At 42.4% G+C, this 14,667-nt stretch overlaps 1 protein-coding gene across 1 annotated transcript in view; it reads right to left on the minus strand.

Annotated features, from left to right (window-relative positions):
• LOC122809226 (semaphorin-6D-like) overlaps nucleotides 1-14,667 on the minus strand; it is a 955,253-nt gene that overhangs the window by 715,085 nt on the left and 225,501 nt on the right. Inside the window, exon 2 of the mRNA XM_044080542.1 lies at nucleotides 2,256-2,456. The gene's annotated coding sequence lies outside the window, so the exon portion shown is untranslated. The remainder of the gene's footprint in view (nucleotides 1-2,255; nucleotides 2,457-14,667) is intronic.

The raw sequence follows: 14,667 nt of genomic DNA on the forward strand, positions 1-14,667 counted from the left end.
ATTTAAAGAAGCAGTCACTTGATCCTGTCCTCAGCTGACACAGATAGGAGGTCACCACTACAGTCTGTGCCAGCCCATATTACAAATGTATAATAGTTAACAGGACAGCAATTATTTTGAAGGTTTTTAGACTGTTTAACCAACAGCTAAATCAAAATCTTGAACAGTGATGTTTATTTTTTCAGCATGTGCCTTAAAGAATAATTTGTTATATACAACAGATAGGTGAACAAAGCAGGCATACTTGTCACAAAAGGACAGTGTTGGGTGTAAAGCAGATTAAGTCAGATGTTCTTCTTAATCCCATAAACAATCTTCTACTTAATAGTGAAATGCATAAAAGTTCTTTTGATTAGGACTTCTTACTCTGTACGCAGCAGAAAAAATGATGGGTTACATTATGAGATATTTCCAGCTCAGCAACTGCTAGAATTCACAAATTAATACCGCTTAGGTTTATGTCAGGTCCTAATTAAGTCCAGTCATGCACACGCAAATGTTTAGGAGCACCTAGATCTACTATTCCCTGGGTTATTTAAGGGAAATGGCTTTTTACCCAATGGGGTTGGGAGGGTGGCCTAATGGTTAAGGTGTTTACCTTACAAACTCAAGGTGCAAGGTTTGAGTCTCACAAAGGATAATTGGCTAGGCTTTAAATGGCTTGAAAGAGCAGTTAGCCTAGTACTAACCTATGAACATTAAGCCCGGGCTGTCTAATTCCGCATTGTACTATATTCTACATCCCTGTACTCTGCTTATTTATCTGGCTCTGTTAGTGGTCAGCTGTAAGCAATCTTATCTCCACATGTATTCACATCACTTGAAGTTTGTGGTCAAGTCTGTGAAATGAAACCTTGAAACATCAAATGTCAAAGTAACAAGCAAATCTCCACTTTGAGTGCACAAAAAATATCACTAGCAAGGAAAACCACATATTTATTTTGCCTCCAGTTTAGGAAATTCAAAAATAGGTACTGTAGTAAAACAAACTACTAGACTTGATATAAAAGTGTAAAGAAAAAACAAAAATCTTCAACATGCCAAAACAAAAATGCACAAATCATCACGTTATCAAAAAGAATTTTTTTGAATTGAGTATGAGAAATTTATTATTATTTTTTTTTTGTCTTTAAAATTTGTTAAATTAAAAGTCAATAATGCTGTGCAGTCTTTACATGTAGAAATCAGACTGCTGGCCTTATCATGTGAACATACTCTGAGCACACCTGCATTCAGATGGACATTACTGCCCAGGGAGTACATCTGGTACTTGCGGTGCTAAATTTCAGTACTGTACTGCCTAACACAAATAATGATCCTAACACATGCCCAAACATCAGCAATCGCCTCTGTACCAAAACGGACATCAAGATGGAATGCCTAGGGCTGCCAAGGAGTGCTGGTTAGTTAAACCCTATAGTGTCTCACCAGAAATAGCTACAGGTAGACTCATTCCATCCAATGGCAATAGCTGCTGTGCCTTTTTAAAATGCATCCATATTTTCAGAATTGTATTATTCTCGGTTAGACATGAATGTAGTAACCCCTCGGCAACTGCCTGGGCAGGTTTTACTTATTTATCCTTTGTTTACTAGGTTAGTCACATTCGGCTATTAGTGGCCTCTTTTCAAGAGAGATCTGAGGTGGTATTTATACTACTAAGGGAACTCTAACCAAGGCATCTAGAAACTGCTCTTACCGTTTTCAATATGCGTCATAGGATATTTTGCATCCACCTGAGCTACCAACTCAAGCACATGGGACCTCAGTTAGACAACTCATCCAAAGCATACCACAATCAGGAGTACAGAAAACAACCCTACCCCCACCCCATGCTGTATTGCAGTGTCAGCAATCCATCTACGTGGTGTGAGAATAGAACCCACAGCCTTATGTACGAAAAGCAAGTGTACTACCTGTTGTGCCACTAAAACTGGTTCTACGCAGCTATATCAATTACTGAAGTGGGCATTTTAGGAGATATTCCACATCTGAAGGCAGTGGGCTGACTGTATGCATTGCACAGTATACCTGGTGGTATTCTCTTAGTAGTGGCAAATTCACAGGTCAGTGCCTAGAAGTCATCCTTATTGTTAGCATGACCAGCAGTGGGACTATTGCACCCCTGTGAGTACAAACAATACTATTTATTTGGTTTATCCATGCTCATTAACAGACAATGTCAATTATTACAGATATGTGAATATGCATCCCCAAATTAAATTTGACTTTTACAAAAAAATCCATTTACTTACCTACAATTTTCATGTCCTGGATAAAAATTATTGAGTCTTTTGAGGGGTGTGGCATACAAATCCAACTGATGGAACAGTCTGAAAATGAAACAATCATGGCTTGTGGGGATCCAGATCAAACATTAATAATCCTGGTTAACAAAACCACCATCCTTATGACAGGCATTCAGAACATCTACAGGGATTGGACTTTCTTGCAAACTGAAAAGAAAAATAAAATAGTTTAAATATGCTGATTTGCCAAAAGTCTGTATTTGCATAAATGTTCTACCAATAACTACGCAAAGTTTCATTCTGCATGTTAAAAACATTGGGAATGCTGAACAGCATATGTTAAAACCTACTGCTTTTTGTATTGAAAACTGTAATGCCTTCATGGCCTGAAGTGTGGCTGAAAAGGGTCTAAAGACCAGCTCAAGTATTCATTTCCAGATGAACAAGTCTCTCAAAAATACTACTACATTTCAAATATATCTCATCAAAGCCTACTGGTTTATTTGATCTTTACAGAGAATGGGGCACAGTCAAACTACTAAAAGACAATGTTCTCACCACTCCCCTGCTATGCCAATAGCATACTACCAAGTCTGATGTTTAGACTATCCCCATCTAAATCATTACCCTGCATTGGCTAACACACTAAAGGTTATTTGCAAACCTGGAAGTCTTATGCCACCATCGTCATTCAAATACTCTCCCAGCATACCGCTTTGCCACCTAACATTCTCCTCCACCACATTTTGATCAATGTGATCAAGATTATGAAAAGCCCACTTAAGACAACTACAAAGTAAGCCACACTCAAACTTCAAAACACCCTTAAAGGACCACTACTGACAGAAACTGTAAAAAGTTGCATTGTAATTTCTTTTCAGTAAGTTCTACACAATCCAAAGCAACCTACAGCAAAATAGTTATTTTAATTTATTTATCTAACCCTGAATGTCCTCATAGGGGCAGATAGTTTGGCATGTTTTCTTAGAAAGTTATTGGTTTACTGGTTGCCCATAAGCATAACCGAGTTTAATTTATTCTAGTCTCTCCTGTCAGACTACAGTTGCATTCACTTAGAATGGAATTAGTAAAAAATACTGTTAAGTTTGAGAATCTTTCTACATACATTACACAATCAGTAAAAAGTACTTGCAGAAATAAAAGGAAACAGCAGAGATAACATTTCACTTTTTAAAAGCACCAAGTTGAGAGTTTCACATTTCTTAGCCAACAAGGTCAGCACTAAGCTCAGAACTATTACTATCGTAAAATGTGAATACCTGCTTCAACTGTTACCTATTTTGGCATCTAATACTCAGATCCATTCCTGCAAACTGTCAAAAATTAATGATAGCAGGCATGCATACACATAGGGGCATATACTTTCAAATGAGCATGAATTATATGCCTTAAAGATGCAGCAGAAACATTGATGAGAGCCAATATTGAAGCATTCTGCAATAAACTTTGAGGATGCAGAAAACACAGCTGTGCAGAAAAGTGCTACCTCCCTGCTGCTAGCATAACACTGACAATGTGTTTTTATGGAAAACTGAAACAAACTGTATGCCAGAACTACCTTAATCGAAAAACTCAATTTTGTTTTTGCAGGAGGCCAAGCACCCATGTGGAGGGACACTTTCCAGGACTTGTACCAACTCAGAGATCACACAACAGTACAGAAAACAAGCAAACTCTGCAGTCAGTGAAAGGAATTTCAGCAAACAGCATTTGGCAAAATAACTTCTGATGAGATGATGTGCTCGTGTGTGTGTGTGTGTGTGTGTGTGTGTGTGTGTGTGTGTGTGTGTGTGTGTGTGTGTGTGTGTGTGTGTGTGTGTGTGTGTGTGTGTTCTATTGCCTTACTAACTCTGAGGGTGACATTGGCTATTCTCTGGTTAGCTGTAGGAGTCGGATGTGACTGGGCAGCACAGGGTGGATGAATGAAAAGCAAAGATGAGTTATGGAAAGTTTTGTTTTATACAAAGAAGCAACAGTCATCCCTCACATTTACAAAGAAAAGCACTACAAATTGCCAGCCAGAAGTAGCAACAAATAATATCACAAAGGGAGGCAAAAGGCACGGGAAGGGTTATGAATAATTCCCAAATGAAGAGTCTTTAGCAAAGAAGGAGTACCATTAATGACAGAAACATTGTGGTGGACATCACAGCACTCTTGGAAGCAATGAGGTGCAGCAGTCCATTTGTTCCCCAAAACTCTGTATCCCCATCACAGATGTGAAAGCCAACAAAAGGATATATTCTCCAGTTGTTCATGGTGCTTGCTGTATGCTTGACAGCATCCTGGTAATGACTGCAAATGAAACTGGAACCGATTAATTTGTTTTCTTGGCTTTAGCATTTGCTCATTAGTTAGTGTGACTTTATCTTTCCTTACACTAATGGAAGTGGCTAATTGAAAATAAGCTGCCAAACTACTAACCCAAAAAAGTTATACAGAAATTGGTTTTCCATATGTGCAATTAATTAGATAATACATTGAATGGCTACATTTCTGCCTGATTCTGTACATGCTCAGACACCTCAGACAGCAGTGACACAGGTGAGTATCTCTATAGGACACCATGAAACTAGTAGTTGCAGCATTTACTTACCTACTGACCTGTAAGGTTGCTCATTGACAAGTTGCACTTACTCTGAGGAATCACTCTCAGGTAAGCTTCATCCTCTAAGGTACTGCAGGTATAATATATCCCATATAGAAGGTCGATAACAAAACTGGTCTGTCTGCAGGAGGGGGGGGGGTTGTTAGGACTAAGATTAAGGAACTGGACAGCACCATAACAGAATGGTAGTATACAATGGCTTGTGGTGAGTGTGACAATGTCAGGAATTGGGGATGTGACTAATGGAGTACTGCAGGGGTCTGTTGTGCATTCAGGATTTACTTTATAAGGAATGTAGGCAATTAGTGGATTTGAGTTGGGAACAGGTCCAGTTAATAGAATCTGCATGCAACGTCACGTTTGAAAATGTATAGCCAAAAGGGATACTGCACTCTGGGAATCTGAAAGAGTAAGCTCTTAGCTGCATATTTTGGAAGGTCATGAGACTGCATGTTGTTATGAGAGAATTTGCTGATTTGCAAAACTCTTTCATATTGCAAGAACATGACTGGCTATGTACGACTAAAGCAGATATGGAAGAAGGATACAAGACTGATTGATGATAAAAGTAGAATAATTTCCGTGGCAGAAGTGGACCAGTTTGTGAAAGGGGGATTACAGGAATAGATATGATTATCTATATGGAGATATCTATAGATGTATAGATATGTACATTTCCATATAGATGTGTATCCATATTTGTCTATATATATTTATATTTATCTATATATATATTTACACACACAAACACACATCTATAAATAAATAGATGTGCTTCAAAATATTGAAGCACCTAAACAATGAACTTTAAAACCTTGATCCAAACAGATTGAACGTAAAAAAAAAATCAAAACCGCAGCTATTTTTTTTTTTGCAGGGGGGCAAGCCCCCCTTGCACCCCCACACCTCCTGCAAATTATACCAATTCCAAAATCGTACAGCAGCAGGGTAAGTGCAAATCCCCACTCCATGCTGCTCTGCAACTTCCCACACAGTGTTGCCAACAAAGTTGATCAAATGATTCTGTGATCAATTCTCTTGGCATTACACACATTTGATATAACACACATTCAACAATATAAACCACTACTATTATATACACACACATTATATATATATATATATATATATATATATATATATATATATATATATATATACACACACACACACACACACACACACACACACATATATATATATATAGGAATCTACAGGAGAATCAAGCAAAAGAAATCAAAGGATTAGTAGAAGGAAGATGGAGATTGCAAGAGAAGGTGAAATTGTCAAGTGTCTACTGGTGTGAAAGGCTCCAACATATTTGAATAGCTGGTGCAAATATAAGAATCAACAACTGGGGCTTTTGGTTAGGTGGTATCTCACACCATCCAGGTGCATCAATAATTATTCTGGAGAAGGTTCACACTGTTGGAAGTATCACCAAATTAGGGTAGATAATCTACATATACCCACAAGGCATAACAAACCAAACATACTAGTCATTGGCGACTCACTTGTGAGACACACTGATGTCCCCCTCACCAGACTCGACAAGAAGAAGGTCACGGTCAGTTGTCTGTCTGGTGCAAGAATTCGCCACATCACTCTCAAATCATTGGGGTTTCCTTTTTGGGGATAAACCCTCGGCTACAATTATAAAGGCCCCAGGGCCATTAGCCTAGTAACCTCCTATGATCCTGTGTTTTAAGAATGTCCCATCATCTAGCCCTATGGACAGCATAGGCAGGTATTGGCTGACGGCATTTGGTACTTTCCGAAGAGGAGACAAAGTTTTAGTTATTTGGTACCCTTCAGGTCAGCAATAAATGGTTCATCAAAAAATATAGGTTGCATGGGTGCTACACTGTGAAATTTTACTGTGCTAAACATTGGAAGTCACCCGGATGTATATCAGTAAAGAGATTTGATCAATTCACATGGTTGCATCTGAACAGGATTCTATATTCATTTAAAGACTTAATGTCTTGCATATAGAGACAACAGAGAGGCATACTGGAGGGCTTTAAAGACGGGTTGAAGTAGGGATGAAGACAACAGCTGATGCAGAGCTGCAAGTACTAGACAGTGGGAATTTAAGCAAGAGCTATAGGGGCATTTTGGGGATGGCAGAGCATGCACATAGTGCTTATGGTTTTGTTACTGTTCAATCTTCTTTATGTTTTTTTTTCTTATGTTACTGCTTTTTGTCTGTCTGTCTGGAGCTGTTCTTGTTAACTAAATATAACTTATCAAAAAAATACATACAGTGCCGTATAAAATTACACTGAAGCCTATAACTCTTCAGTACAGCAAACCAAACATTAGCATTTGAAAGACAGTTGTATTTTGGATTCTTTCCCTCATAGCTGTCTCTCCAAGAAGGTTTCATCTTGGCCCTCTCTCCTTAAGTTCGGGTCTGAATCCACAGTCTTCTGTAATGTTGGAATGTTTGACCAAGAGGAAAAGACCATGCTCACCAAAAAAATCAAGCTGCTTCACCTTTCTCTAAAGATGAGAATTCATGCACATGGTTTCCTTAGATGTTTCATATAACTTGGATTATAGCTGTCATTTTGTATGTAGGATCTTATGTTTTATACGTATTTTCTAGAAAGTGAAGGTAAACATATTTTCCTCTGCCACTGAGCTGAAACCTCTTCTATTAGTACTAAATATATGGCACATACCAATAAGAAAAAACAAGACTCATTCCCAGAGTGAGTTCCCCATAGTTAGAAAGGAATGCATCCGAATCAAGAATTACTTAAATTTAAAATGTATCATCTTTTGGGGGCTACAACCCCACACCCAAAACTCTTACCATCAGCAGTAGGCCCTGCATACCAATTTCTACTAATCAGTTCCAAATTCACAGCACTTTGGGAGAAAGGAGTGGAAACTGACCAAAACTATGTCTCACATGTGAGGAATACAGCCCTACATATGGCTACATCCCTATTATATATGCTACATCCCTATTTAATAAAAAGTTAGATTTTAATGTCTAATCACATGAAGATTTCTAATGCTTAACTTCCTATTTCTCCAAGGCAGCATACAACTAAATAAATACTGGATAGAAACAAAGACACACACGCAGGAATCTTAAAGAAACTGTTCAGCACATATGATGGATGGGCTGTGATGCACCTAACAGTGAAATGGGTGAGAGTGTGATGATCCAGGCAGGGACTCAACAAGAGTCTCTAATCAGTCAAAAATAGCACTTAGAAGGAACTGGGCAACCTCCTCACAACACAAACTTCCAATGCTGTTCTTATGAGATAGTGAAAAGCAAAATCAGCCTAATGGAGGTCAACAGTAAGCCACATTCAAGAAAACCTGTTCTATGATGATGACGACAATGATGCTGCTGCTTAATTTTTTATAAGCTAGTTATAGTTCTGTTTTTCTTGCAGCCTTTGTAACTTGCTTTGTTAAAGGCTACAAAAGGCCACATAAGCCTTATTTTCCCAAAACAGTGGATAAAAATGGAGCCATATACCCATGGCCTGCAGAAACTGAATACTTTTCCAGTAGTGGTACCAACACACACAAAGTGGCAAGAACAAAGCTTTCTAGGTGCTGTAATGCTCTTTAGTAATAAGCCACTATGCCAGCTGTGATAGAATGATGTATACTAAGCCACCATTCATGCTACACAGATGCTGGGTACAGTAAATCACTGTTCTGAAAACAAGTCAATACAAGTACTGCTAACTACTTTGGATCCAAGTGGCTTTAGTAACCACTTTCAGCAAACACTGAAGTTACATACAAGTACAAAGGAAGTACTAGGATAGATGCCTTTGCAGACTATTTTAAGCCTAGCCAATTTCCGTTTTTGTACTCTAAATTAATCTACCCCATTTGATCAGACATTGGCCTTACCCATTCCATGGCAGACAGTTATATATTACCACTAATAAGAGTAACTGGGATCATACCATAGATAATTGGAGGGTACCCATGCATGGCATAAAGCATTTAGGAGCTGCCTCTGTATATTAATAGTACTGGGAGGCAGTCCTAGGTAAAATGTGTTTCCTCATTCATAGATCTAAGTTGCAATTGAAAATGGACAGAGTTGAACTTTGCTTTATGTGGATGGGGTGTCTGTTTCACAGCAGCAGTATCCTCTGTGAAACATACCTGTCCCTCCAAACCATTCCGTTGATGTTGCAGAAGAGGTTTGGATCTCTAGACTGAGTATTTCTGATGCCATTTGGCTTGCTGCTGAGCAGTAAATCCATCAGTAATGGGTCGGAGGATGTTTTGTATGCCAGACACAGGTCACCTCCTAGCAGTCTGCAGAATACCAAGTATAATGACAGGGTTTTGAGTCAGTCCATGTAGGGTTATGTTGTATAGGACTTGTATCCTTTTATATCTCTGTGGGTGTTCCAGTTGTTACATGTGCCTGGACAGTTATATGCCAAAGGGGGCATTATATTCATTAAGTGGCCCAATGAGGGATGAGTAAAAGGGGGACAATGACATCCCTAGATCTAGACACAATCTCTTTCTTTATACACTGTGCAATATAGAAGGACTTCCTTACAAGAATGGACACGTTGGCCAAAAGTTAGACCACTGTGCACATAAGTTCCCAAATCCTGAACAAATGGATCAACTCTTACAGGTGTTTTGTCAATATGGTAGTTCTTGGAGATAGATGACTTCCTAAAAGATACAACAATGCATCTGGGGGTTCAATAACTACTTCTAGCTTTCAAGCAGTCATCTGCAAACTTATTCAGCCAGCGCCCTTTGGTATTGGCTTTCACATCAGAAAAGTAGACACCAAACAGGAGGGAACCCAGCAAAGAACTCTTGGTGACTCCACTAGTGTCTCTTCTCTTCGTGGAGGTAATTTCCCCTATTTTGACTATCTGTATACTGTGAGCCAGTTGGTGATCCAGCAGGTACCAAAGAAGTTCATTCCTAGTTTATTTAGCTTTTCTACTATGCTTGAGTGGGAAACTGTGTCAAAAGCTTTGGTCAGGTAGAGGTATGAAGTGTGTACCACTTTACCTTCATCCAATGCATTGGTGACCTTTTCAAAACAATCCACCAGGCTGAGAAAGCATGATCTGCCCTTAATGAATCCAAGCTGAGATGGGCTCATTGTTTGGAGCTTCCTTATGCCCTGTGATTAGTTACATAAGTCTTTCCAAGGTTTTTCATATGAGGCTGATCAGACTTATGGGTCTGTAATTGCCGGAGTCTGTATAATGTCCTCCCTTACGGAGGGAGAATGACAGTAGCTGTTCTCCATTTACTTGGTACAAAACCTGTATGAAGGCTGGAATTCAACACTGTTAGGGGTGTGAGTGTGACTAAATCATGCTTCAAGCTATTTAAGATGCATCCACAGATAATGTCAAGACCACTGATGCAGTATTTTTAGCTTTTGATAGCACTTTTCAAACTTGGTTTTGTGTGATAGCTGGAGGTGGGCCAGTTTCAGGTGCATCTTGAGGAACAGATGGGAGGTCAGAGAGAGGTAGTTATAGCAAAATGTATTGGTCAGTAGGTTTGTTATGTCTTCAGCCTCAGTGAGGAGGTGTGTGCGTGTCTGTGTGTGTCTTACACAATATATATATATCACACATATAATTGAATGCTATGCGATCCCCTCCACTGCAAAAAATTGTTTGATTATAGCAGAAAAATGTTTCCAACAATAAAGATATAACACCAGCACACAATGAAATTACCACCAGAATCTCAAAATGAATCCCAGTACGGCTACAGTTAATTACAAATCATACATACAACAAACTACACCAATGCTGCCAATATCAACATTAAGAAAATGTCAAAACATTTCAGGATAGAACATGGATATTAGATGCTACATGGCTCCACATTTTATGTTTTACAACAGAATGCATTAAAAGAATACTCTAAGCAAAACAGTACATGTTATGTGATCCTATCTCGCCTACATTCTGACTGATGGGCTCGGAGCCGATCCCTCGGATCTGACTTGGCACGCTTATGCTATAGAGCGAGGCCTCTAATTGGCTTAGCCATCTTTATCCCAGGATGCACCACCACTAATCCCCCAGATCTCGTTTGCCGCTTACAGAGCTTGGACGTGGTCTCAACATTGGCTGGGCTAAGTACTATATATATATAGTCTTTTTTCCTGTCAGTATTTGCTTCTTTCAAACCCAAAAGCTGTTTTAACGGCTATTCTTTGTGTACGAGTGTGTTTCAAGCAGTTTGATTGAAATTTTTGTACTTTTTCCTGTCAGAGAAGGTTCCGTTTGAGTTAGAGGGGCCTTCCCCTGTGCTAACTTCTACTTTAGTGGTTGTGTGTGGGTCAAGTACCCGTTTGAGTTAGAGGGTCTTGACCCTCCTTGTTTCCCTTTCTCTTTCTCACATCCTTGTGTGTAAAAAAAAAAAAAAAAAAAGTTCTTTAGCTTAAATATTTTCTGTGTTAGTGGCATATATTTTTGTGTGTGTCAATCACTTAAGCTACTGTTGTTGGCTGTTTTGTGTAGAATTATGTCTAAGGAACATAAACCCTCCGGGTTTAAAAAGTGCACGAGGTGTGGGTTCAAAATGTCCATAACGGACGACCACTCCTCGTGCGTCTATTGCCTTGGCGCCAAACATCTGCAGGAATCGTGCAGTGTATGCCACGCGTTTTCCTCCAGAGTCCTCCAGGAGAGGAAAAACAAATTAATCCTCAAAGGATTAATCAAGCCTTCCTTCGAGGAGGCTTTATCTTCCTCTCCGTCTCCTTCAAAAAAGAGGAAAGCGCCAGCTCCGACCAGTCAGTCGGAACCGACGGGTAAAAAAACTAAGCAGACTTCTCCATCGGCTCCACGGACTTCGGAGCCGAGGTAGGAACGGTCTGCCTCGATGCCTCCAGCCTCGACTCCTCTGGTTTCGGAGCCGAGGTCTGGGGCATCGAGAGGCGGGTCACCCTCATCGGCTCCACTGATATTGGAGCCGATAAGGGTCATCGGCTCAGACACTTCCCCCTCGGAGCCGAAGTCCTTATCGGCACCGAGGGAAATTTCCTTGAGGGTTTCCTCGGAGCGGATAATTGTTGAGTCTTTTCGGAGCCGGTCCCCGAGCCCTTCGGAGCCGATGGAGAAATCGGTTCGGGCCCGATCGGTATCCTCGAGATCTTCCAGGATGTCTGATTCTGACATCGACAGGGTCCTCCTTCGACTCTTCCAGTCTCCGGTGTTCCAAAAGATGGTTTCGGCTCCAGCCCATTTGGCTTCGGAGCCGATGGTCCACTCCCCTACTATACTTCCTCCTCCAACAGCTTCGGCACCGTTGGAGCAGGTGTTGGTGGAACCAGTGGAGGTGTTAGGGTCAGGCTCGACCCTTGCTCCGACTCCGGCTCTTGGGTCGGAGTTCAGTGCACGGACTTCTTCCTTCGTCCCCGGGGGGGAGGCTTCGGGATTGATGCTTTCGGTCCCAAGTCTCCCTCTTGGTGCGTCGGCGGCGGGAGTACCGTCCACTGTCGTGGCCACGGAGGGGGGACCTTCCCAGGATTCTGGTGGTTCCGCCTTCAGGGCTATGTGGAGTGCTCTAGCCAAATCTTCATTGGCTGCCTCCACAGTTTCCCCAGCTCCTTCCCTACATTTGGAGACTGGGTCATTGGTAGTCCCCCTGTCTGTAGACAGCGGAGCCCCTGGGCCTCAGGTTACCCCCGCTGGGGTTTCTCCCCCTCCTGGAAGTCCTTCTGAAGCCTCTTCGGAAGAACCTCCCAGGAAGAAAACGTGCAAGAGGAAGCACGTTGACTCCCCTGACGAGTCTTTGACATCTGACACCGATCTCGATGATGCAGAGGGGTCCCCCAAGTCGTCCTCGGAGGATGTCTCCTTTGCAGACATCCTTGAAGCCCTAAAACAACGAGGCGGCTGGCAGTCCAAACCTCCCTCTGCTGATGAGTCGGTGTTCCTGAAGGCCTTCGGGGCTCAGCCCTCCGCCTCCTGGGTGTCTCCGCCCTTCGACGAGCTCTTGGATTTGATCTGTCGAAGGGCGTGGGAACACCCAGACTCTGTGGAACCGGTGCCCGCTCGTCCAAACAAATTTATCTCGGCGCCCCCAGATAGAGAGTTCCTTACGAAAGGTGTGGCTGTGGATGCTATGGTGGTGGCATCTGCTACCCAGCAAGATGTAGCAGAGGCTTCTACGTCCGTCCATCCTCCTAATAAGGTCTTTGAACTACCTGACGCACTTTACAAGATTTCAGAGGGATCTGATTAAGGAGCTATCCGATACCCTCTTAGGTAACCTGCCTGAGGAGCTGGCCCAGACGGTTGGATCTCAGCTGGCTACAATGTCGTCCATTTCGAATTCGTCCATGAGGCTCATTTCGTATGCGCCGAAGGGGCAAGTAGAGCGGCGGGTACAGGCATTGCTCTACGGAGACAAGCCTGGCTCCGCCTGTGTCATTTCGCGGAGGCCTTCAAGTCTTCATTCGCCGACGCCCCCTTTGATGGGTCCTCCCTGTTTGGGCCCAAGGTGAAAGACACACTTACCCGCTGTGAACAGGAGGGTAAGGGGCACGATTTTCCACTCCCTTTCGGCCTTATCCCAAAGCTAAAAGAGGAGGGAAGATGTGGTTCCGTAGATCTCAGAAGTCTTACCCCTCTCAGCAGGAAGGTTCCCCCTCCAGAGGCAGAGGAGGAGGAAATTCATCAGGAAGACGCCGTCCCAGCGACGGCAGAGGCCCTCGCAACACTGGAGACCGCGAGTCCTTTCGTGGCTCTTCAGCCTTTCATAGTCCCTGAGGGATTACTGTGCTGCTCCGGAGCCAGTCGGGGGTCGTTTTTCGAAGCACCTGAAGGCCTGGGAAGGGATCACTCAGGACCGATGGGTGCTTCGAATTATCGCCGGAGGTTACAACATCCCATTCTGTAGCCCCCCCCCCCTCAGTCCATAAAAATCCCGGACCCGCCACCCAGTCAACGGGATACCGCAGCCTCAGAAATTTCAAAGCTGCTGCAAAAAGGAGTCATCCAACCGGTCCCCGCAGACCAGATCGGATTAGGGATTTACTCAAGATTCTTTTTGGTGCCAAAAAAGACCAGGGACTTGAGGCCCATTTTGGACCTAAGCAACCTAAACCGTTCAGTCAAGAAGTCCAAGTTCCGAATGGTCACTTTACAAACCATTCTCCCGTTGTTGGAGAAAGGTGTTTGGATGTGCTCCATAGACCTCAAGGACGCGTATTACCATATCAAAATACATCAAACGTCCAGGAGACACTTGCGCTTCAGCCTAGGAGGCAGTCATTTCCAGTTCCGTGCGCTGCCCTTTGGTCTCACCACAGCCCCCAGGGTGTTCACCAAATGCTTGGCAGTAGTGACTGCTCACTTGAGAAGTCTAGGATTCCAGGTGTTTCCGTACCTAGACGACTGGCTCCTAACTGCCACCTCCGAGCATCTACTTCTACGGAGCCTGCAAGCCACAATATCCCTGGGCAATTCCCTTGGAATCACCTTCAATTGGCCAAAGTCTGTGTTACGGCCATCTCAAAGAATAAGATTCATAGGGGTAGAGATAGATTCAAACCAGATGCGGGTCTATCTACCTGCAGACAGAATTCAGACCATTCAAAATCAGGTTCGAGCCTTACTGCCCAGGTCCAAAGCCCCAGCCAGAATGGTCCTACAGCTATTGGGATCGATGTCTGCCACAGTTCTGCTAGTTCCCTTGGCAAGGTTACACATGAGAATCCTCCAGTGGCTTCTTTCAACTCAGTGGTCCTTTCAGGAACTCCCTCTCAATCATCTGATATGGATCACAGAA

Source organism: Protopterus annectens, chromosome 8.part0, assembly GCF_019279795.1.
Source record: "Protopterus annectens isolate FY-2018-M chromosome 8.part0, PAN1.0, whole genome shotgun sequence".
NCBI lineage: Eukaryota > Metazoa > Chordata > Ceratodontiformes > Protopteridae > Protopterus > Protopterus annectens.